This window comes from Glycine soja, chromosome 20, assembly GCF_004193775.1.
Source record: "Glycine soja cultivar W05 chromosome 20, ASM419377v2, whole genome shotgun sequence".
NCBI lineage: Eukaryota > Viridiplantae > Streptophyta > Magnoliopsida > Fabales > Fabaceae > Glycine > Glycine soja.
The window spans coordinates 44,730,860-44,753,994 of NC_041021.1; the positions used below are offsets into that span (position 1 = coordinate 44,730,860).

The 23,135-nt window shown below is 28.1% G+C and overlaps 2 long non-coding RNA genes across 2 annotated transcripts; one reads left to right on the forward strand and one right to left on the reverse strand.

Annotated features, from left to right (window-relative positions):
* Positions 1-823: 823 nt before the first annotated feature.
* On the reverse strand, positions 824-1,905 carry LOC114401356. The gene is made up of 2 exons (XR_003664256.1): positions 1,465-1,905; positions 824-1,092 (listed from the first exon to the last, which is right to left on the reverse strand). It is a non-coding gene; the product is annotated as an uncharacterized LOC114401356 (long non-coding RNA).
* Positions 1,906-17,412: 15,507 nt separating this feature from the next.
* Positions 17,413-21,024, forward strand: LOC114402372. The gene is made up of 2 exons (XR_003664421.1): positions 17,413-17,680; positions 18,474-21,024. It is a non-coding gene; the product is annotated as an uncharacterized LOC114402372 (long non-coding RNA).
* Positions 21,025-23,135: the final 2,111 nt, after the last annotated feature.

Here is a 23,135-nt window from a genome sequence, read left to right on the forward strand (position 1 = left end):
GATGCAGAGCTTGTATAATCACTCATTAATCATTTTTCAAAAAACATGAGATGAATCAACACAAACAAAAAAGATCACACCTCATAGGCTATCAAAGTCTTTGTCAAGCTTCAAACTCACGTAGCTTTTTTCGTACTCCTATAGTCTCTAACTTTCTCATAGTAGAATAAGTCACAATCAATAGAAAATCAGGAACAAAGGTATTTCATTAATAACCTACAATAATACATTAATACTTGCCAGGATTAGTTTGTGTAAAGCAAGATTAGACTTGTCGTAAGTTTGAATTTTCTTGTGTCCAGTGAAGTAATGTTAAGTGAAGGTCAATGTAAATTAATCAAAATAATCTTAAAATATGTCATGTGATCATAAGAGTATATATATAATATAAGAATTTCTCTTTAAATTCTTGAAGGATATACATATAGATCTTAAATAATTTGTCAGCCAAAGTCTGAAGACCCCGGGTACCACCACATTAGAACTTCCAAAATTACGAATAAACAAATAAAATAAAATGTTGTGAAACATTCTCACATGTATCACACATGACAAAAACCTATTAGTATGAACCACATCAGAGAGATATTTTATCAAAGTGTGTTTGAATGTTTTGTATTGATGCAGCTGAAAAAAGAAAAAAATAAACGGCGGAATAATAATAATGTTACCAAACCAACATTTCCTTTCTCCTTAAAAGGGGAGCAAAAGAATGGAAAAAGGATTATATATATATATATATATATATATATATATATATATATATATATATATAAAATCCTTTTTCCATTGCCGTTATGGGAAGGGAACAAACAATATAGTATAACTATAACATGCGTGTTTGCTTGTGTTAAATCCAAGAACTAATCACCAACAAAACAAAACAAACCCTTCTAGCTAGTAAGCACATTATTGCACTCTCTCTCTCTCTCTCTACATGCCTGCTTGAGAGAGTGCTAGCTGCACAGCACATGCTTGTCTGCAGTACTCTCACCATCCACATACCAAAACCAATACCAATTCAATAGCTGTGTTCTTGAAAGAGTTTACGTGCTATTCGAGGCATTAGCTTATAGAAGCAGAGAAAGTTTCCTTTAACATAAAAAGGAGGGGGGGTCATATATATGCTAAAATGACACTATATAGTTACACACTCCCGATAAATAATCAACTTCAATTCAAACTTGTCTTTACAATAAAATAATTAACCTTATATATATACTATTATATGTGTGTGAAGTTATAACTTATAAGGTGCCCAATCCAAACTGAATATAGCTAGCTAGATTACAAAAAATTAAAGCAAAATTGAATTAATTAAGTAAAAAGAAGACATATGTTACGTCTTCTTAATTAAGTACTAGTGTATAGTAGTATATAATAAAATGATGATGATGAAATTTAAAGGGGTTGCACAATTTGAAGGAAGGAATATTAATGAAGTGTGATGGAGTTGAATCTAACCGTGAGAGACACTTGCATACAAACAGGAAGAGAGAGGGTAGCTAGCTAGTGAGGCAGAAGAAGCATATATAACAACACACAAGACTGCAACTGCAGCCAGAGGCAGTACTGATGAGTGCACAAAACCAAGGGGGGAAGAAAGAGGAGGGTCCAATAAAATCTGACACCAGGATTCCCACACTTGTTGCTTCCAACACTCTACACGATAAAGCAGCTTCCCATCTCTAACCATTTTTAATCCCTGCTTTTCTCTTTCCCTTCTTAATCCTTTGCCAATTTCTACATACCCAAATCCGGGCCTAGCTTAGCTTATGCACCAGCTTTTTCTAGAACCACTCCATTAATTCTCACACCCAACTAACTAGTCCTCCTGTTTTGACTCATCTCTCGTTCTTCACACACACTCACACAGATTTTTGTTAGCCTTTTAATTGGTGCATTTCAAATGGGCAAATGGGTGTTAATTAGTTGCAAGTGTTTAACATTTAATATTAATTTGTACTTTTTCACTGAAACATGCAGATCAGCACACGCATTAGTTAATTATTAGTACTAGTACTAATTAATTATCGCAGATGATAACCCATGTCCTCAGGAGCACATTTGTTAAAAAATTTAAAACGAAAATGCTTTTTTATTGAAAAGTTAAAAATTATATTATTTATAATTTTTTTCATACTTTTATGATTTATATAGTAAATATTTTTTTTTAATTCTTTAATCAATATGCTTAGACCCTAGTTAGCAAGACCTACTAAGTATATATTTCAGATACACACAAATATATATAAATTTTATAAACCTAATTAGTTTGTCTTGTTCCTCCTCCTCCTTATTGTCCCCAGTGCCATGTTCTCCCCTCTGGCATCTGCTACCAATAATATATTGTCCGTGGAATTTAACTTTTCTGATGTTCTTACATGTACAAGAAACATGTAGAATGCTAGCTGCTTCTTCTTTCTATCCCCTTATAGTATGTAAGTTAGTGATTCCGTAACTATTAAAAGAATTACTTGACACACAAGAGACAGCTGTGGATCAGCTTACAAAAATTTAAATATATAGTACCAGCTCTATAGTCTATAGTATACTATAGTTACTTCATAGCTTTGAATGCATATATATATATATATATATATATATATAATCCTTCAAAGCTCTGCTGTGTCTACCCGTTCAATGCTTCTAAGGCTAATGCGACTGTTCTTTTTTAAAATGTCTTGGTAATCAGTTTTGGTTTATGTGCTTCGGTGGCTTTTTACGGTCACCCATAATATTGCAATTAAATTAATTTAAAAGCCAAATCTATAACCAATAATATGTAGGATACAAAACGTGCTCGCTACTAGCTAGCACTTTTGAAGTCAGATTTTGTCAGATACTATAGCCTAACATATTCATTGAACATGTTTAGCTATTCTTTTTCAAAGATTTTTTTGTTGGATATTCTTTGTCAAATGTAGCTTGCTTTTGTGTGTGTGTGTTTTAAACCTTCAATCACTAAGTAGATCAATTGTTTAATTGGTCCTAAAACACAATTTAAGGCATACATTCAAAGTAGAGGGATGCAAGTGAATGGAATCCAATCCCAAACCCGCTTAATTTAATTTAATCTAATTAAATTTTTGTGTATTAGATTGACTCATTGAATTAATTTAATTTTATTATAATGAACTCAATTAAGAGTAGATTGGATGATAGGCCATCAAAACTCAACTCAATCAATCAAATCCGTATATAATTAAATTAAAAATATAAAAAACTTAAATTAAACACATTTCATTCTCAATAAAAATATTTTTTATTTTAAGATAATACATTATTTTGGAGTTTATTTTATTTATTTATTTTAAGGTAATGTGTTTTTTTATAAAAGATGTTGTAATTATATATTTATGATTTATTTTCTTTTTTGTTTATCACATGAGATACAATATATTTTATGAATAGAAAAATATCCTTATTATTTTTTAATTTAAAAAATTCTTTAATTTTTTTCAAGACTTTAAAAAGGTGACATTTTTTAATAACCAATAAAATTAAAGTTAGATTATATTGGATTTGATTGACAAAATAAAAAAATAAAAACAATCCACCAATCCAATTATTTAATTGAATTAGGTTGAAAAATATATCAAATTCAACTCAACTTATGTCACTTACACCCCTAATTCAAAGTGCAAAAGGTCTATGCCCAAATTTTATTACTTTTTTATTATTTTTTCCTTTTGAAAAATCGGTGTGTGACAATGTGAGTATTATCAATTTATTATCTTACTACCGAAATTTTTTTTCCAACCAATTGAAAATTATCTTAAAATGAGATAGTATTATGTATATAAAAATAGTCTAAAGTGTAAACTGTCTTTACAAATAATAAACCGCAAAGACATTTTGTTATATCTTGAGTTATATAGAACCATTCATTTCTATTAACTATTGTCACCAAAAACCGTTGTATATATCTACCTTTTTTCTTTGACATATTTCTCCTTAACACATATCAGCTATAACAAACAAAGTTTTTACTCCATCCTCCAATTATCTTTCACACGCATACACATTCTCTACCATTCTTTTTTTCACGCAGTCCAACCTTTTTTTTTTCTTTATAATCGTTGGCCTTTTATTTCTAGCCAGGGCTAATATTCTTTGATTAATAAATTTTCATTTAAAGTACTGTAAGAATAACTCATTAACCACAGTCAAGACTAAGAGTTAAAATGATTATTTACTTTAAAGAAAAATTTAAGGAATTTCAATAAATAATGAGTAATCAGCAATCGATATAATGTGTATACATGATTTTTTTAAAACAAAAAATCCTTTAATTTTTCTTATTATTGATTGAGTTGTCTGACTTTTTTTTTCAAAAGAGAAATATTCATTGCGAATTGCTCCCGACAATTGTCATATCCCAGGTTCACACCTCTTTATAAGGAAGTACTTGCTTACCACCACAATATTTAACCCTTATTGTTATCTATAAAGTTTTAAAAAGTTGTTGTTAGCTACATTTTAAAATAATTTAATATCAGTTCAATAACAACAATTACATTTTATATTAAGATTTTCATGTTTTTATTTTTAAAAAAATGTGAAGTCCAAATATAATTGTTTTTTTTAGTTTAATTTATATGTATTGTGAAGGCAAAACATTTTACGCATACATCTAATGTGAATTTACCCTAATACCACATCATATTAATTAACGAGATCAAATCATATTAAATTTGTATATGTAAAAAAAATTAAGTAGATATAAATTAAATTAATTAAATTTAAGTAAAGTGACTTTTTGTCGTCTAACGAGAATTAAAATCTCTCTAGATTAAAAAAAATATTTTCATTGATTGCCCATTTTTGTTCATTTTGGATAGCATTAAAAAATTAAGGCATTAAAGAACTTATTGTTATACCTAATTACCTACTGGGATCAGTCTAATGATATAGAGTTAATGTAATACACATAAGATCATGGATTCAAACCTCAACATGATTATTGTATACCAAAAAAAAAAAAACTCATAAAAAAGTCATATTGTATTGATTAACATTACCTATTGCAAAGTTGTATTTTTTAATTTTTAAGATAGTAAAAATAATGAATAATAGTTAAAGTGAATTACAATTATGGAATGCAAAATTTAAAAGTATTTAAAGAGTGAGATAAAATATTTCTAACTTTAATATATTTTTATTTTAAATGATATGTGAATATTTAATCCAGTAATAAAATGTATTATGAGTTTATTAATTTATTTCGAAACAAGTAATTAAAGATTAAAAAATAAAAGAGGAAAATCTTTTACAATAATATAAACAATTATTAATATGTGGGAAAAGGAATATTGTAGAGTAGTAGGGGTGGGGACGTTAGTTGTTTACTAATTTTTATAGGGGTTCAGTTACAAGACTCAGTGTTGAATAGCCATACAACATGGCGGGGGCAAAAAACTGACTAAGCACTAAGCACTATGCCCCATAAAGGAGAAAAACAATCAAAAGGAACAATTTGCCCCTTCTTTTATCATTCATATGCATATCTTAAGCTGAAGTGACATTATGAGAGATATCTTATACTCAAGAGTCGGTGAATATTAATATTTGTCACGTAAAATTAATTAAATTAATCAATATCATTTAGCGCATATCATGATGCTTTATTTCACGTCCTATAAAAGTTTTGCTTCTTAATTTGCAAGTTAAGTAATGACTTGTAATTTGGCTTTGTTGTATTGATGGGTGATGACTGATGGGTGATGGGGTGATGCCTTTTTGGACCAACAAATCATCTATGACATGTAGTTGATGGAGAACAGTGTCTCAACTAATGGATAATTGTTGAGATTTTTTCCCAAATATTAATTTTTCCCGTGGTTAATATTGAAACTCTAAATATCGCGTAGTATTTATATATCTTTATATTATTTGATTCAAAATTAAAAAATAGTTATGAGATAAAAATAATTATAAAGATACATCATACTTAGTCTGTATTTTTTATTTTCATTAAAACTTTCGAAACAAAGTACTACTTACCAACAGCAATCGCAACGAGTCAGAGTCTGGTACGAAACCCCAACCAAAGTACTTTAGATATGGAATGGAATGAATTAAAGAAGTTGAACTAAACATGTTATTTCTACACACATAAAGTTGATTATGAATGTTAATCCAAAATAGCTATATACATATGGAAAGGAGAGGAGTGCGTGTTGTAAGATTTGACTAGAGAACAAGATAACCTAGTAGAGTTTGTTAAATTTTTAATTTTTTTATTATTAAATGTTAATTATTATTATTATTAATTTAAATTTGTGATAATTTTATCTTTCTTTTTTTTAATATTGGACCAATCGTATATCTCTGATTAAATTCTTACTATTGTTAACAGATCGACCTTACAACTGAAAAAAAGTCCCACAGGGCACTCCAATTCTAACAACCATACGAATATTCACTTACTCCCTCGTTATATTCCACCTCATAAAACAAAAATGCACTTGAAATTAACATAATAATTAATCCCGAAGGTAGTAAGCTGAAGCTTTGTTATTTTCTTGGTTCCAGAACCAGTTGGAGAGAGTTTGAAACCCTACTACTGATCACCAAACATAGCTAACTTGTTTGGATTTTTTTTCCCTGTAAATACTTGTAAAAGAAGAAACCAAGTAAAATAAATTCATATTTTCTTCAAAGTTAAAATTAACGTAAGCACCTTATAGTTAAATTTAAATTTAAATTTTAAGAATAGCTAGCTCAATTCATTTTGATAATTATGAAAATAATTATAGAAAAATATATATCCACCAAAAATAAATTATAGAAAAGTATGTCTAAAAAGAGAAAAGCCTCTTCGATAGGACATTTATTTTTCCAGTGCCTTGTTGGGTCCTAAAATAATATCTGAACTTAATTTGAACAGGCTAGCTATTAGCAACAAAACCTTTTTGTTCGAAGATTTGGTGCGTATTTAATATAGTTTAATTTAAAAGGTTCTTAAAATAAGCAATTGTTTTTTGTTTTTGGGTGATCCGAGTCAGTGATATCCTCAAATGGGAATCAAGAACTAATCACTTGAAATATTAAGATTTATTTATCTTAATAAATAATTTTTTCATACGCACATCCAAAAAAAACGATCAAACTCTTAATAATATATTTAAGAAATAAAATAATTTATTCAATTACATCATACACTAATTAATATAATAAGGGATTATTTTATAAACTTTAAATATTAGTTTGAATTATGTTAAACACTCTATATATAACTCCTTTAAGATCAACTACCATATATTTGGGATGGGAACAGGAGAAAACAAATGCTCTACAATGTGACAGGCCTTTTCAGATTGTTAAAATTCCTAATGTAATTATGGTAAACATCATTGACCCTTGAATCCCCCTCTTCCATGAGAATAGGACCAATAAGGTGATTCAAAGGAGCAAGGACAATCACTTATCTTTCCAAAAAGAAATCAAATGACAAATGGTCGCGGAAACCCTAGCCCACCACGCAATCAAATTCAAGGGTAGCTTTTGAAATAGTCTTCCAAGAGCACAAGAGGTGCAGGGGTGTGCAAGTACGATTCCTTCACTATTTCATTACTTTAGACACATAAATGTGTTATGAGATTAAATCATTACATTCGGTATAAAGTGTGTTCTCATCATTTCTTTCGATAATCATTTCACGCGAAAAATAATATATGGTAAAGGGCACAAACCCTCCTACCACTCAATTGCAGAGTGTAAAAATCATTACAATTTTTTCTTCATTGAGAAATACCGATTTAAACCTAAATTACAATACATGAATAAAAAAAATATAACAAAAAACTACATTTTTGCAAAATTCAATCTTTCATTTCGACCACTTAGGCCTATTTAGTACTACCCTTTGCTATAATGCCGTTAACGACTGTACTGTTAACTGAGAGGTATTAAATACAATTTGCAAAAAATACGTGAGTATAATTTACTTAATAAATTGTCTATTTCTCTAGATATTGTATTAATAAAATTAATTAAATATTATCTTAATACTTGCGTTACCACCACTCTAATGAAAATTGGAATTCAATTTATAATTATAATTTTGTGCTTTAGTTTTTTCACAATCGAAATATAAAAATTAAAAGTTTCAATCAAATTTAAATCAGTCAAATAGAAATCATGAAATATATATACACACACACGCGCACAAGTACGCATTAAATTTTGATATAACTACTTTTGTTAAATAATATTTTTTAATATATATATATATATATATATATATATATATATATATATATATAAATCCAGTTAAAAAGTTACATTTTAATATAATATAGAGTCATTTCATTTATCGAATTCAATAAATATGTTATATTTAATAAATATATTAATTTCTACTAAAATAGTGATTATTTTTAAAAAGAATTATTTTTTTCAAAAGAAGCTGTAAGAAAAATGCACCCTTAATCGTACAAGAGTATCACTGCGTTTTATAAGTATTAAGTGTATCTATGAATGTTTAGCTGAAATTGGGTTTTTGATAAGTAGGTGTATTCTAATATATTTTGAAATATTGTAAAAATATATTTTAAAAAATCAATTAAAACACACAATAATTATATAACTAAAACACACACAATAATTTTAATTAAGACTAGAACATGTTCCTTCTTCATAATTGTTTTCCTGTAGGACAAGTTAGTTGGCAGAATATTTTTCATCAGCAAGACCCCATCAAAATTAGTCAGGCCCTTTTTGAAAGAAATAAAACTTTGAATTTAACATAATCTGACTAGATTACGTGCACCTTCGAAGGATAAGACAACCAACCATGGAACCATCTCTTATAAAGCTTCATGATTGAAAATGTAGCAAAGAACATTATAAGCGCGATGCATATTTTATGCAGGGCATATTAAGTAAAAAAAATAAATCAGTTGGAATAACTCAATTAGTGACACAAGTTTGTATAGAAGAATTCGATTTCCGCTTAATACATCTGATAGTGTCACTGCTAAAAGAATTTTTATTTTAGCTTCACTGGCAGCTCAAATGCTCTAACAATGTTAAGTGTACTCCACCCAAAAGGTTAAGCATTGATATCAATAAAATGACGAGTTTAGTTTTAAAAAAAGGGAGTCGAATTGGTACCCTTTAAACATTTGTCCAACTCGAAAGATATTAAGAAATAAACTTAGCATTCAAAAAGTGACCCAAAAATGGTTAGCAAATTTAGAAAGCTTGAGAGTAACTTGAATTAGGAGCAATGTAAAATAAGATATTTAACATTGCATACATGATGTTCTCGGCTGTAAGCAACATTTAACACCAATTTATTTTTCTGATGGGGTTTTCAACTCATCGAATTCTCCTTCAGAGAGCATAATGAAAAACTTTCTGAATGAGCTTTACTCAATATGAGATCTCAACTATATCTCTCCACAACATCGGACCTGTGGTGGTTTAATAATGACTTAATAACAGGTAGTTTGATATAGGTCCAATAAAATTAATTAGGATAAGCTTTGATGATATATATATATATTCTTCATTTGAAGAAAAGGTAAATAATTTTAGAATTTAGGATTTAAGTATAACTTAATCCTAAAAATTAACTCATACAATAAGAGTTGTCTCACTTATATAAATTATTTTGCTGACAATACTAGTCAATGTAAAATCCTTAATATATTATTTTACATCAAGAATTAAACATCTCTAAATAATTCAATAATTATCTGATATCAAGTGACCATGATTTAATCGTCACAAAGACAATAGCTATATGACATACTATAATATCCTCTTAATATTTAAGTCTCAAATAATTTAATTCTAAAAATTAGTTCATAAACGGAAAATTATACACAATAAAATATAGTATTTTAATTACATTATTTGTCATTTTAGAATATTCACCAAATAATAAGGCAAATGAAATGTAACTTGATAAAAAAAAAGTCCAATTTTATTTTATTTTTATAATTGAGTTAGTTAAATTACTCGTGCATGTAGTGAGTAATTAATTATGTATGTATAAACATTTTGGAGAGAAAGTTAGTTGGTTATTTGTCTCCCGATAGTTTATATATAACCAATTACAAAGCATTAAAAGAATTGATCAGTAACTCATTTACTACATCCATCAAATCGCTTTAAACTGAAGATTTGTAACGGGGTGGGTCATATACATGCATTTCCCACTTTTATCGTTAATACTATATAGCCATGGTGGCTGCCTTCAAACTTTTTTGTAATTATTTCAGCACCTCTAGTGCATTTATATATATAAAGTAATTTTCTTAAGAAACAAAATCTAACTTATGAGTGTCAACATGTTTCAAAGAAAGGAGAAAGCAAGAGATCGAACGTGAAAAAGTTATCTTTAGGCTTGACAGATACATTGCAAAACTTTTGTAAGAAATAAGCATATTTATTTATAAACAAAAAAAAAGTATAAAAGATGGGGGTAAAGATGGAAAATAGGTTTTTAAAAAATAAATCGCCTTTTATTTCCTTCAAAAAGTTTGTCTCCCAAACCGTTGAGGAAGGTAGAGGTGACTTTCATTCCTCCATTTATTAAATTAATTTTCCAAGAAAGAAAAGAATTAACTTTTTCATTACTTTTCTATCTTTCACATTATTTTGCTTTATGCAAATCTCCTTTTGTTTCCTGTTTTTCACTTTTTTTTTTCTCACTTGATTTTCTATAGGCCACGTACGTATCTGAGGGTTTGCTTATACGCTTCCTGTTATAGTCCGTGCGTGTGTCTCACACTCTCACTGTACTACTGCTCATGTGATCTTTGAAATGTTAATTTTTAATATTAAAATAATATGACTCTACATTTAATTATTTAAAGTGTCCTTAAAGCTATTACCTTTTTGACCAGAAACTTCAACATTAGACTACAGAATCTAATACTTAATTATTCTTGTGTTGAAAATAAAGGTATCATACTACCGCCCAACTAATTAAAAATGATTTAGTAACATATATTTTCCTGCCCCCTTACTAAGAAAAAATCACATCAGATTTGTTTGTATTGTTCAAAACTTTACAAGTTCACAAATAATTGCAACAATTTGTATCTGTATGAAAGGTGTGAATTTGAAAGTGATATCAAGTTATGTAGCAATGCAGTTGAAAGACAGCGAATATATACAAAGAAAGAGACGGAAGAAAAGGAAAGCAGATATAACTAGTTTGGGATTCTCAATCTAATGTCATAAAATGTCACATCCCTTATTTTTTTTAAAATAAATTAAATAAATAAAAACCCGTCTTGTTTATATTTTGGGACAGCTAAATTCAAATCCAAATCTTAAGCAGAAACAAAATTGAAGATCTCTTATCATCACGTTCTTCTGTTCTAATTTCTTTACAACGAAACTAATTATTCACAGCTAGCTGTGTAAAGTGTGAGAAGTAAACAAAAAGGTTGAAAATGGAAGATGAACCTGACACCTGTTGTTTTCGTTGTCAACCCTAACATTCTATTGGTGGCCATATTTTGACAGGCAAAGATTCTCTTAAAGATATCGACCATTCGTTGATCAATCACACAGGGTAATTTTGGCCACAGGACACCCTCTGCTATGTAGCTTAGCTTGCTATTTCAGTAACACTTTTATTATTATTATTATTTAAACTAATTCGTGCAACCCTCTTTAGAAATTTCACTCAAAAAGATAATCAATCCCACATTTCCAAACAAAAAACAAAAGAAAGAAACAAAGAGAAAAAGGGAAACAAAAGGAATAGTTTTTATGTCCAATGAGTTGGATAAGGTAGATTAAAATTCATACTAAATTAAATGCATGGATCAACCAATATAAAGTTATTTCAATTTTATTAATAAGTAATTTTGAGTTTGAGGTTTGGATATATACAATTGTGTTAAGTATTTTTTTTTTCATTCATAATAATTATATTCATCTTAATATGATTGTGTCTCGTGGAAGAAAAGTGTAATCAATAAAAAAAAATATTATTACAAGAAACCTAAATATAGTTTATTGCAATGAAATTGAATGAATGTATTTGTCACGTATGTCAAAATTATTGATTTTTGTAATTGTTTTAATTAAAAATTATATTTATTATGAATTCGGTTGCAACTGTGTAAATAAAATAATATGTAATTAGATTATGTTTCACAAAATATTTGAGTTAGTTTTTAATTTTTTTATTAGTTACAAAGTTTACTTGATTGTTCGGTAAAAAAAAATCTTAATAATTTTTGGTGTTTTTAAAATGACAACTTTTATCTTTTAGATTTGTATATTTTTTATCATTTTTATCCTCAATAGATTTATCTAAATTTTTAGTTATCCTTTTTAATAAATTATGATTTTAATATTTTTTATTATTTTACACTTTTCAACTACTTTAACAACTAGTTTTACTACATATTTATTATTTAATAAGTTAGTTTTTCAATTTTCAATTTCTAACTTTCAGTTGTCAAATAAAAATAATTTTTCAGCTTTTAGATAATTTTACCGCTTTTAACTAATTTTTTAACTAATTTTATCAAACATAATCTTAATGATTCTACTCAGTTCAAACATCACCTTCAATAAATTATACCTGTGGTCTAAACAAAAAATAATAATTATCATGTCATCTATTAATCAATATATAAGGGTGAACTTGATACACATTATGCAGGATAGAGGGAACAACACATACAAATACTTGAGCAACTTTTTATCATGTACATTGTTTGATCAAAATAGTATAAAATTTATTAAAATATCCTTCTCAATATAATTTACATTATTGTTATATATTATGTAAATTCAAAATACAAAATATATACAAGTAAGCTAACTAGTAAATAATGTGATCAAATTAAAAAATACACGACATAATAAGGTTGTTACAACTAGCTAATAGACGACAAGATATGCGTGTTTTTTAAATACTTTATACCTAAGACAAAAGTTGTCTCATGATTTTCTAGTTAATAAAAGTTGAGCTTTTGTCATATCCAGATGTGTTTAATATGTGTTATCTCAAATTCAAATCAAACGTGAAACAAAAATATTTATCATGTTTAATATCATATTTTTTAGCAAATCAAACATAGCCTAAAAGTTTAATATAAACATGTTCCGTCAATAGAGAAAAAATATTATACTATTAATCAATTGAAAACCATCATTAATATAATTTTAAAGGTAGTAATTATATATAAAAATTTGTAATAAAATGATAGCATAATAAATCATTAATGTCAAAAGTCAATGTCTCTATATATATTATGAAAAAAATCTAACAATACCATAAATTTTTTAATTTTTAAAATAGTTATCTTATTAGTCATGACAATAATAATTTGTGATAGGAAGATAATATAAAATAATTTTATAATTTTAGTGAATGTCTATTAAACTCATATATTATTTATTTTTAGAATTTAACAGGAATGCACTATTAATATAAATATTTTTTATATAATCTATCAATAAAAAATATTTTTTATATAACTTTTAGAATAATTTATTATAAAAGTCAACAAAGTTAGTGTTTAATTAGATATACACCAAGAACAAAAGTTTGAGTTTAGATGACCTACACTTTTTTTTTTTGTTGTTGTTGAATCTCTTGTTCTTGATATAACATTGATAAAGTAAATTTGTATAGGATGTCATATTTTTCACCGATTTAGTATATATAAATTATCCTCCTAAAAAAAGTATATATATAGATTAAATTCAATGCTAAAAGTTTGAATCATAGAGTTGTTCATTTTAAAAGAAGACTTTACCCAACGTCTATTTTTAACGGATGGTTAATCTCATATTTATGCCTTGTAAGATATCGTTCAAAGAAAGAAAAAAAAAATCTATCACAGGAAGGGCTCAGCATTGGGGGCGCAAAAAGATTAGGTTATAACAATTCATAGTCCTACATACACATAGTGTTGGTGTTAAAGACATACACGTCTATTTTTTATATATAGTTTTCTGTTTCACATGGCAAGGCTGTGAAAAGGCTTTTTTTTTTTCCCCAACAATCTTCATGCATGATGGGGGAAAATAAAAATAACCTTCTAATGCATTTTTTAATTTTGCAATGACAGAAACAATGTTAGAAATTAGGACCTTATGTGTATATTATTCAAACTTCATCATAAAGCGGACTCCAGTGGTATTTAAATTTTAATTAATACAAATTAATTGTAATTAAAAAATTTCACATACAAAAAATTATTTTTGTCAATCGAACTCCATCAGATATTATCTGAACAATTTAACCTTAACTATTTGTGATCAATCATTGGGTCATCTTTATTATCCTTTATAAAAAAAATATGAACAATTATAATAAGATAAACTTTATAATTTAACCTTATATTTTATTAATATTTATTTTCTTTCTTTCAAATTAATCACGTAAAACATATTTATAGCATTGATATGAAAAATATTGTGTAGACAATTATATTTAGAGTAAAATGCATGTATGGTGGATGAATTGGATATAATATTTCACAAAATATTAATAATTTTTTTGTAAATGTAAAAATATAAGAACAAACATTTTACTATTTCATTTCTATCTGTACTTGTAACGTTTTATCATTTCATTGATATTGCGTGACTTTATATGCTTTTTGCCGTAATTTTTGTTGTTATTAACAGTGCAGTGCCACTACTAAAAATTAGGGTAGGGTCTAACATCATGCCATGATTTTTCATTGATTTTTATTTATTTATAAATTTCCCGTATTCTGAGCAGGGTGATATGATTGCGCTCATGGGTTGAATGTTTTACTTTTCCAGAACAAAAGTCAGTCAAAGAGATAATTTGTCAAAAATTGTAGAATGTGTCCATCAACGTTATACATACACATTATTGCTTTTATAAAGCAGTAGCAAAATTACAATGGACAAAATATATAATCGATCTATAAATCAAATCATAAAGTCCTTTGTGTCCCCCATTTTCTTAAGTCATAACCTAACTTTTCATTTCAATTTTCCTCAAACATCAATATTCTACAATGTCTAACTAACTAAAGCAAAATAATTGTCTTAAAATCGGCATTTGTAGATAATATTTATTATTGATTATAGCCATCAATATTTCGGTCAATTTTTTTTTTTTATAAAAATGTGCAAACACACAATTTCTTTTTCGGCTTTTTACATATCTAATTACTTGAAGCTTCTATATTTGTTGTTTTTGAAAGGAAAGTTTTTATATTTGTTTTCTTTCTCATATTTAGCTGTAATATTTTTTTTAATAAAGATCACAGTAATGTTCAAGTCAAGTAAAACTATATTGAACAACAAGTTTTTTCTTTAAATATTTTAACGTAGTTGCATGTATGTTCAGCTCAAATATAAAATTACTAATTAAGTTGAGATTCATGTGATCATTGAGATATATTTTTATTAAATATAAAATATAAAATAAGCCAATTAATAATTGAATATTTATATAGGTTTTTATAATTTAATGAAGGAAAAGGAAATCAAGAATTAATTCAAAAGTTGAAGTTTTCCAAGCTATATTCCCAACAACTCCCCCTAATAAAACACATGTATAAACAAACGTAGCATGTTAGAGCAAAAAAGGAAAAGAAAACACGCAATTAAAGGCACTAATATGAGTAGCTAAAAATCTGAGTGGTGGAATTTGGTGACAAGGTCAGGATTGGATTATTCCATTCTAAAATGTAAATTAACAAAAAAGGGTTAGTGCAAAGCTGTCCCTGGAAGGAAGTAGTAGTATAATCAATTGGTAATAAAATATGATTGCATATAAAGCAAAGGAAAATAAATAAATAAATAAAGTAGATAAAGAAAGAGGTGATGGGGGGGAAAAGAAAAAGAAGGCACATTTTGGTAATACTTCCCCTCCTTTATCTTTCTTTAGCTTTATTTTTATTTAAAGAAAGTTGAGTGATGAGGAATCCATGTCCTCCAAGCACTCCCAGACAAAATGAGCTTCAGAGAAGAGCAAAAGCACACTTAGCTTTATGACCCAGAAAAGGAGATTTCAAACAACATAAGGCTAGCTTAGGAAATTGCGTGGTTACTAACCCAATTCAATTCATATTTCTCTCTCTTACCCTTACCCTTACCTTGTGTTGGTGTCTATATTTATTGGGGGGAACCTTGGCTTCAGGGTGCAACCACAACCCCACATCTTCCTCCTTTCCCTCACACAAACCCCACTATTATTAGCCAGACCTTAATCCCCCTACGCTTAGCCCACTGGTTTGCTTGTTTTATGCCAATTCAGTAGGGTTTGTGTGGGGCTTTCAAACCCATTTGATTATGACTAAGTTCCATTCTCTATAGATCTCCCTGAAGCCTGTGCTTCCCCCACCCTCAACTCAATATATACTACCTCCATCTCCTCCTTCACTCTTACTCTCCATCCCCTTCTACCTCTTAGCAATTCTTTCTTTTGTCCCTTTCTCTCCTTTCCCCCCCTCTACCTATCTCCACCTTCATCTTCGTCCCCATCAAGGACTATCTATCTATACATCTAGGTTTGATCATCCATCATCTTTTTCATGTTAACCATATAGTAGCTAGGTCTATTATTCCTTGCACTCATCACTTTTATATATACATTGTTTAAAAAGTACACATCATATAGTCATGCATCATTGATAACTTATATATCCTTAGGATTAGTTGTAGCTAATTAGAATATATAGAGAGAGAAAAAAAACTTGATGTTGTACATGTATGTCTAATTACACTCATGCTTAGTTAATTACTTTTTTAATTGTGTCACATCATGCATACATATGTGTATGTGCCTGGCTCCCTGTATGCCATTTGCATAGTTCATTGAGCATCAATGATCTTTGTGAATGGCGTATGAGGAGCCAAGCATATTCCATGTACATTCATGGAGATGATCATGATCGAATTTTAATTTATATATGTGAGTAAATTAAAGAGTATGTAAGTAGGCTCTTGCACTATAATGGTGTAGGTTTTTTAAAAGAATTATCATAATAGATATATTTGTAAAAAATTACGAAAATAAATAAATTGTGCTTTGAAATATGATTTCACTATGAAAACTCATGTTTAGATCATTTTGGTTTTCAAAAAATTATTATACTGAAATTATATATGCACATACGATTGTAGTTTTTTTAATTTTTTTATTATTAAGAATTGAAATCAATCATGTTAAAATACGATTTCAACATATTTTTTTAATTATTTCAGAAATCATATTTTAACATACCATCTCATTAGAAAAAAACTAAAATCATATTTTAACATATAATTTTAATTTTTAGAAAAAAATATTTTAAACAAATGAAAAGTGAAATCTTATTTTGATATATGATTTTTTATTGTGAAATCGAATATCAAAATATGATTTGCTCATTTTTGTAATTTTTTTAAAAATATTTATTATGATAATTTTTTTTAAAATTTTAACAATTTCCGTAATTAACCCCATGTATATGTATGTATGTATGAATATAAGACTTGATTATTTTTGTTTGATAATTCTTTTAAAATTTCTTCAGTTTGTTATAGTATTAATTATGAATTGTACCGACTATTGGAGGTCATCTACAGTCTCTGTGTGTGTGTGTATATATATATATATATATATATATATATATGTATATATATATATAGGCCAATTATTCAACAAAGCACGGCATTGTCATTTTCAAAGGCACAGATTGTGCTTCCTCAAGACTGAACAAAGGTACATCTGTTTTTTTTTTATCTTCCTTTTTCATCATTGCAAAAGTCTTGAATGGAAGGCATTTTTTTCTAGGGTTCTTTATGTGATCTGCAGAGAGTTCACTGGGGGAACATATTCCTTTATTTACCAGCTGGGGGCTCACATGTGGGTGTGGATTTTTTTTGTTTGTTTGTTTGTTTAGCTTCAATTTGATAATCATTTCACTACACTTGAAACGAGGGCATGGGAAAACAGCAAGAAACCCCAAGTTACCGTAAATTAGAACTATTCCTGACAATTATCATGAAGTGATAAAAGAAAATTACTAGCTCACCCTTCTTGTTACCATGCTTGTCTGTCTCATGGACATTTCATATGACCTCTGATTATAGCAACAATAGCCTAAAAAGAAGCAATACTGTGTCATATAGTATACAGTTTATATATACAGGCATTTAGTGATGGTTAGTATTTTATTTTTAGACTCGATCGTTAGTCATTAAATATTTTATTTATATACCGATGTAATTTGCTAGCTACATAATCTCTGTTAGTTTTTTTTTTAGGTTAATCATTGTTAGCCTGGAAGAAAACAATTTCTTTTTATTATTTTGTTCTGAACATTATTAATTAATTGCATATATCATGCACCAATATAAATTATTACATATTTTAAAGGTAATTCTCATGACATTTTCATTTGAAATATGACTCCTTAATAAGATTAATAATGGCTTAAAAGTAAGCAATATTCTATCATAATATGCTCATTCTCCTGTGAATAACAATTTCTTAATTTTTTCTTCTCTTTCAGGGTAAACTCCTTAATTAATAGTTTCCTAAATTAATGCCCGTTTATGACTTGTAAGTATATTTAATGGATACGCAATTAGTCCTACATGAAATTAGTGCTTTGATTGACATAATAAACTTTCATTTACACTTATTTCTCATGGAAATTTCACTAAAATGACCTATGATTAAGTAACTACAGGCTAAACTGAAGGAACATTATGTCATAACATATTTAATATGCTTACCACTAGCATAGTGTAAGAATTAACGAACACATTTCACGGTTAATTGGTCATTTGATTTGCATGATCAATATTGTTTTGCAGCAGTAATCTATTTATTTGTTTATTTTAATTAACGCCGCTCAAACATTGGTTATCAATTGATGAACAACCCTTTGGAGTTGTAGCTAGCTCATGCTTTCATACACACTTACACAGTTAGATCGAAAACACCTCTACCATTAATTGGTCATTTGCATAATTATTGTTTTGCAACAGTAATTTATTTATTATTATTCTGTTCTTGGATACTTTTTACCGGCTCAAACATTGGTCACCAATTCAATGAACCCTTGGAGTTATGAGAAGACTACGTATATCATATCCTTCATATGCTTGTAGAATCTGGATTAAAGAAGAGGGTGTTAGCTATTTTAACTAAAAATAATCACAATTATTTAATTATATATGGGGATTGAGTCTAATTAAGATATGGGAATGAAGACCAATCAAACTGTTGATGCTAGCCACAAAATCTGTAAGGGTGTGTATGGATAAAATAGTTAGCTGAAGAGAGGTAAATGAAAGGTACTAATATAACTATTATTCTAGTTGCTTAGCCTTATCTGTGTAATGTGTAATGGACCATATATCCAGTGGTGTAGGTATAGTTATGGGCCTCAGCTGGAAGTGCACGTATAAGAGTGAGACATTATAGTATTGAGGTTTGGCTCAGTGATGAACATATATGATTCATTTCACACTAATGAAGAAACTGAATTTCACTCTTTGAGCTAAGGTAGGTGGTCTGTGAATACACACACGCATGTCTGGCCAGGGCTTGAAGAAAGTAAAAAAGGGAAGGATCCTGGGAAAAGTAAAAGCATGATTGTAGCAGCTGAAGGATTATCATTAATATAGCCACTGGGGAATCTCATACAACAAAAAGGAATGGACCACTCTCTCTCTCTCTCTCTCTCTCTCTCTCTATCTCTATCTCTCTCTGCTTTCAATTGGCTTGTAGGGAATATGGTATACGGTCAAAGCAGGTCAAAAGCTTACAAAAGGACATCATTGGTCAGGCTATTGCATGTAGGACCACCCACAGCCTAACACCCTCCTGGGGAAATCAATTCTGGGATTTTGTGTTTTTCTCTTCTTCTTCCCCCTCAACAACATTTCACTGCACTTAATTGCAATCTTTTTTTATTACTACTATAACCATTGCAATCAACCCAATATTTTCTTTCTAAATGTTTAAAAATAAAGTATAATTTCATTTCGTATAATTAACTTTTAATTGGCATTTTCCTTTCTCATGTGAACAATTCATACCAGTAATATGTAAAAGGATCTTTGTTAATTATAAGTATCTTAGAACACTAATTAGTTAACATTAACCTTAATTTCCTTAACCAATTAGAAAAGCTTGGGCAATTAATTAAGGTAGGAACTGCAAAATAAACTGCACTTATATTGGAGAAAGAAAGAGATGGAGATAGAGAGACAGAGAATAAAATTATTAGAGTAATCATATGATGTAAGGTGCTGGCTAGGCCCGCTTCCTCAGTGTTTGATGCCTCTGCTGGGGTGTACTCTTCAAGTCTGAGAAAGTAGATTCTATACTATTCCTGTCTCACTTTCGCCATGGGAATATCATTTGCTTTTTTCTTATGTCCAAGGATGAATAATAATGAATTTCACTTTACATCTTCCTTTCTCTATGATTCTTCTCAGTTTAATAAGTTTTCCTAGCTACCTGGCCTTAAGAATTTGTAATTTTTTTGTTCATATTTTTTTATATCATCGATCATGCCCCATGTCAGGTTCAACCATTCAAATGAATGATGCACAACAAAGTGTGGACAAGAATGAGTAATTTTTTTGTTCACATTTTAATTTCTTACCTTCTAGTTTTAATTAAGAGAGAGATTTCAGTTTCACGTTGAAGTTCATTTATATATGGACAAGAATGATGCACAACAAAGTATGTTGTGTTTTAGTTTTAAATTTAATTTCATGTAAGTTTTTTCTTCATGAAGTCTTTATTCTTATCACTAAAGGGAAAGCAGTTTAGTTTGCCGAAGCATCGTGGTGTTGTTGTCCTTTTAAGTTTTAAATGGGTATGATGATTGTGCAGAAAAAAAGGTTTCTGTAAATTCTTGAAGTAGAAAATATATTTGCATCATGTATGACGCTAAAAACTCACCAGATATAGAAAATTTTGTAAGATTCTTCGTTGCTATATTTTTGCAAACTGTAGTATCTGGCCCCCTGTCTTGTTACGTAGGAAGTATCATTATTATGTTGCTAGCTAAATGGTAGAATAAGACTCTTCCAGATTCTTTCCTTTTCTTTTTTCAAGCAAACAGATTGATCAAATAGACATAACCACCAAGAGATTTACAAACTCAGGTTAACTGCAACAATTCATCCCACACAGTGCGTGGCAATGGGAATTGGGAGCCAAATATTGCAATTTTAGCACACAACATTATTCGTTTTTATTATTGTTCATAAGGTTCCTGTTATTATATTTTTTTTATTTTAAAAATAGCAGTCCCAATTAATTAAAAAAACTAATTATCTTTAAATGTACATACGGGGGAAGGTGTTGTCATCTTATGGTTTGAGAAATACTTTGTTTTTTTATCTTCTAAGAAGCGTTTTCAGTATTTTTAATAATCCTTTCTAAGAAAAATGAATGATGATACTTTTAGGATTACTTGTAGAAAAAAAAAGTATTTTCTCAAACCAAATAGGATATTTATTTACTGCAATAGAGAGAGAGACTTTGTTTATGTCAAGTCATAAATATTTATTTGTTTATTTGGTTTAGCTAGCGTTTGACATCATTGATCTACGTCAAGCTTATTGATCTACATTCTACATCAAATTAAAACGCTTCTGTGCTATTTTGACGTGCAAACAAACACACGCTTCATATATAATACATGCACTTTATAATTTTATATTTCAGATAAAATTCATTTACATTATCTTTAAAAAAAATTTAAAAAAGAATGAAATTATACTCTCTAAGTTGAAGAAGGCCAAAACTTTGTAATACCTAACAATCATATTTCCTAGAAACGAGTAAAATCTATTTAGTTATTTATCGAAAAAATTTAGATAATTTTTCTAAAAATTGAAAAAATACATAATATTTTTATCAATTATTTTAATTATTTATCACATTAATAAGAACAATATGATATTTTTACTGTGATAAAAGAAAAATTAAACTTGAAAAAAATAAAATTCCTACATTTCCCATATGAAAGTTTTCGTGAAAAACTTGTTAAAAAAAATTCATTATTTCTCATGAGTGATGAATCTTATTTTTTAAAAACAAATATCAAATATGAAAAATTAAGATTTTCAATCCAAAATTCTTAAAAAAAAACTTAATTTCTCTCCATTCAAACGACCTTAATTTTGTTATATACTTAATTTCTCTTTCATCTTCTTTTTCACTTCACTTTTTTCTTATATTATTCTTTCTTTCTTATCATATTACTTATTATACTTATCAGTTTTTCCTTTTTTTTTCTTTCTCTCTCTTTCTTCCACTTCCTTACATCCTAAAATGGATATATACTAAACAACATTTCCTCCTTTGAGAAGGAATATTACGTGCATTACACGATAAACCATTATATACTCATGTAATTGCTGATGGAAATAACAAGTTGTTAAACCAACCTTTTAAGATTAATTGATCGAGTTGTTTATTAAAAAAAGATAATTAGATGGGTATTCGAAAAGAGAAGAAATTGGTTAGAGAAATATATCATATCAAATAAACACACTTGTTTTGTGGGGACTGGGGAGGTTCATATAATAATTTTTTATAACTTACTTTTTTTTTCTCTTTATCAAATCATTTATCTTATTTTATATTTTTGTCTATTCTCTTCTTATTTCTTTTATAATCGTAAAAAATTGTAAAATTATTATATTAAAAAAACTTCTCAATAATAAAAATACTATCTTAATAATTGGATGGCGACTACAGAGACAAGATGACTTTTTATATTTTCCTTCTTTTTTTTTTTTTTTTTGTCTTTTTGGTGTCTCTGGCTCTCTGCTATTTGTTATTTGTCTTGTTTTAGGAAGAGACGTCGATCGGATGCACAAGGGAGCACTAATAGGCAAGTGTCACTTCACTCTTAGTTGTCATCTGCAGCATATGTTTATCTTTTAATAATAGATCGTCTTTTAGATGCATATGCACTTCATTCCAATATATTTGCATTCATACTTTTCATAAGCTTTTGTTATTTTTTATTTATTTTTCTACTTCATTATATGAAGATCACAGTGTTTGCATCCAATATGATTTTTAAGGAAAGAAAAACATCTTAGGTAATCAAACCTAATTTTACCTTTGAATGAACGTAAAATTAAAAAATTTAAGAAAATAATTGTTGCACTAAATTGAGTTTTGAATTTATATT